Genomic DNA, 3,845 nt, shown 5'->3' with positions numbered 1-3,845 from the left:
ACGGGGTACACCCTGAATGTTCCGATCAGGGGTCAAAATCATGGATTTTGAGATGTAATCATTTTTGGCTTCTTCAGCCTCTTTTACAACAATTTCCTAGCATTAGAACCCTCTAAAACCTGATTTATGTACATATCTTGCATGTTAATCACCACCAGTTCCTCATACAGTCAATCTTTGATTATCTTTATCGCCCGTTTTCTTAAAACGCGACTTTTCCATTTTATACCTATTTGAATAACTCCATTTTTTAGCCAATCTCCAAGAAATTTTTCACAACATGAAGAGAAGACGTAACAATAATTAATGTTCGGTTACATTTTCGATATATCGCATTGCTTTTTGTTAGTGGTGTCTGGAGTACGGGTTTCCACAGATTATTTTGCAAACTTGACTACTAACCCAGGAAAAAACTAATACAAATTTTCTATATCGGTTTGGAAAAATTCAACAGAAAAATTTGTAGATCTATTTTCTGTTAACATGCATGCAAAAAAAAAAAAGACTACAAAAAACCCAACCTATTTCCATGAAAAATCAGACTTAGTGCGGTATTCATTACGTAAGACATGTCAACAAATCCAACATTGGGCGCCGTCACCACGACAACGAAACTTTTTTTCTCAAATGTGATTCCAGATTTTAAGACTCCTCACTATGCTTGTTATATGTGTGGAGTTTGGTAACATTTTATCCTCTGATAAGCGAGATGGCCTTCAGGTGTAGCCCCCCTCACACCCTTAAATAACCTAACAGTGTTGATAGGGGCGTTAGACCTAGATCTATACCATTTTCACCAAGAAAAAAACAAATAAGGGAAAAAACAACCCTCAGTCCAGACATCTACATAGCATGCAAATTTTCCAGATAAAAATTGATTTAGCATATTGCATTGTGTATTGATAAGCCTGCAAGATGTATGAAAGCATAAATGCATTACGTCTATAATACAATTGAGCTATATATGTATAATAGTTATGTCTACAATGTATACTATCTATCTATCTATCTATCTATCTATCTATCTATCTATCTATCTATCTATCTATTATGTGCCACAGCGCGCTGTTTACTTTTCGGTGGGTTAGTTAGTGAGAAGTTAAGTTTTGAACAAGAAGGACTTTTCCTTCTTCATCCTCAGGTGTGGACGAAAATGTGCCTTTGGGTACCACAATACACACGTTCCTTACGACGGATCTGGACCCCTCGGGAACAGACAATGCCAAGGTCACCTACGGCTTTGAGATTGGCCCCACGCCGGATTGGATCACCATCGACACCAGCACTGGTTACTTTTTTTCTTATTTACTTGGTTTTTTTTGGGGGGCCAACATCTGCGGAGTAGTTGTCAGGTAGTTTGCTGTCGCACGCAGAAGGCGCAAGTTCATTTCCCTTAAGGGGAACATTTTTAAAAATATATTTTTAGGTGACTCGGTCTTTCTGCTTGGGCATTGTATCCCTCTCAGTCCGTGTTGGCCCTGACAAGCATGATAGAGCTGGGCCTTTTAATTGGAATGTTCTAAATCAAATTGTGTTAATGGGGCGTTCGTGATTTTTCTTTTCTGTCGATTAAGTTGTGGGAATGACTCAGTGGGTATATTGTTTGACTATTTCGCTCCTGATCCTGGTTCGAATCTTAATTGTATGGTCTTCTCAATTGTGTTTTGTGAGTTTTTCAGGCTCTATAACAACCTAGCCTGGTCCAATCGGAGTTAAACTCTGAATTTGAAAGTCACGTTTCCGACTATTTTGTGTTTACAAGGGTGTTACAACCATATCACACCACGCCAAATTAGAGCATGGGAATATTGCCCTAGGCGTCGTTCTCTTTGCTGTCAATAAATAACATAAGCATAAATAACAAGCAAATATAACAGATTACAATGAGTTTATAAATTTCAGTGCCTATCTAGTACCATCCAGAAAAATCAAAACTAGAATAACCAGGCTGTTTGTTTTGAAAAAGTCGGGAGTTAAGGGTGCGCTGATGCGGTCCGATATATATATATATATTTTTTTTTTCATCGTTTCTGTTGCCATAAACCATTTCTGTTGAAAGGTGACCATTTCATACTGAATTTCTCTAACGAAGTTTACAACACGAAACTTTCCCTGAATTTCGTCAAGGGAAAATAAACATCTAACTAATTGACTTCCAAAATCACTTTACAGGGGCATTGATCGTCAAAGATACTATCGACTTCGAGACAAGCGCAACCATCACATGTAAAGTGTTTGTCTATTCCTCCAACAAGGTAGTAAACAATTCACTCATAGACGTGACTGTCAACGTCAATGACTTAAACGACCGAACTCCCACTTTTGCACAGGTTGGTCAAGATTTGTTGCTGTTGTTGTTTTGTTTTCAGAGTTTACTCACAGGTATTTGATTTCTTATTTTTGAGTGTGAAAAGGGGCAAGGGGGGGGGGGGGGGGAGAGGAGAAAAACTGACGTTGAATGTCCTGGCAACAGCAGAAACGCATCGAGCATGCCGATCGCTCGATTTCACTTGAAAAGGGAACCCCAACATATTCCATGCGTAACCATGGGCTTTCTGTGTTGGCTAGAAAAGATTTCTGGGGATACTGCATTCTCACTTTGCCTGGCGAATAAACATTTAGGGGATAATGTATTTTTGCTTGTAGTGGCTAATAAACATTAAGGGGACAATGCATTTTCGCTTTTACGTGTGAGTACATATACACATTTAAACATTTGTTTTTGTTGAATTGGTTATCCGGTGTTCTTAATTCTCGTTTGCACTGGCGAATAAACATTTTCTGAGTGCGGGGTAACATTTCCTCACTTATATTAGTGAATGCACCAGCCCAATAAATAAAATAAACGGTGGCATTTTTGCGTTCAGGTATTTTACGAGGCAACTGTGTCTGAGAGTGCTTCGTTTAGAGACACCGTGATAACCGTGGTGGCCTCTGACGGGGATGCTGGTGCCGACATCACTTACAGCTTGTCAGGTGGGTGTCTAGCAGTGTCATTGTTGTGGTTGTTGTCGTCGTCGTCGTCGTCGTTGTTGTTGTTGTTGTTGTTGTTGTCGTTGTTGTGGTTGTTGTTATCGTTGTCGTTGTCGTTGTCGTTGTCGTCGTCTTCGTCGATGTTGTAGCAGTGGTTGTGGTTGTCATTGCCATTGATATCGTTGCTGTCGTTCATTGTTTCTGTTTTTTTGTTTTTGTTGAAGAATTATGTTGTTGTTGTTGTTTCTGTTTTTGTTGAATTGGTTACCTGGTGTTCTTAATTTGTAAAACCGGAAGATACTACCCCACGCAATGGTTTATGTTGATTGATATTGCTGTTTTCTCTGTTGTTACTGAAATGGTTACTCGATGTTGTATTTTTTTTTGAGTTGGAAGATACTGCCTCATAAAATGGTTTATTTGAATTTAGCCTATTCAACTTTTCTCCTATCGCTGCTCATGGCTCCATTTTGCGATGACAGCATCTGCACAGCGATAGCAACAAAAATTAGAATAAAATCTAACAAAAACAAGTATAAAAAAAAAATCTATAAACACAACAAAAGAAAAAAAAAACGAGAGCATTTTTAAATTTTCCTCTAAAATCCAACATGTTTTACTTTCCACTGGATAAAGCTTGACATGTCTCTCAAATTATAGTGTTTATCATCCGTCAAAATTCTTCTATCTTAACCATCTTGTTATAAGTATTCATAATATGACCTTATAGCATGCATCAGAATAACATTGAGTATGTGTCTAGCTTAAGATTATTATTGTTTATATTGCTGCTTATTTATATTATGCATGTGATTGTAAGCCTGCGTGTGTTTGTATGTTTGTGTGAGTGTGAGTGTGTGTGTGTGTGTGTG

General features: G+C 38.1%; 1 long non-coding RNA gene across 1 annotated transcript in view; it reads left to right on the top strand.

Moving 5' to 3' along the window:
- Positions 1-1,122: 1,122 nt before the first annotated feature.
- The window catches only part of LOC101847567, a 3,443-nt gene continuing 720 nt past the window's right edge, over positions 1,123-3,845 (top strand). The window contains exons 1-3 of the long non-coding RNA XR_220260.3: positions 1,123-1,288; positions 2,173-2,330; positions 2,868-2,976. This is a non-coding gene — a long non-coding RNA (uncharacterized LOC101847567). The remainder of the gene's footprint in view (positions 1,289-2,172; positions 2,331-2,867; positions 2,977-3,845) is intronic.

Source organism: Aplysia californica, unplaced genomic scaffold (assembly GCF_000002075.1).
Source record: "Aplysia californica isolate F4 #8 unplaced genomic scaffold, AplCal3.0 scaffold00080, whole genome shotgun sequence".
NCBI lineage: Eukaryota > Metazoa > Mollusca > Gastropoda > Aplysiida > Aplysiidae > Aplysia > Aplysia californica.
This window is presented reverse-complemented; position numbering and strand designations above follow the sequence as displayed.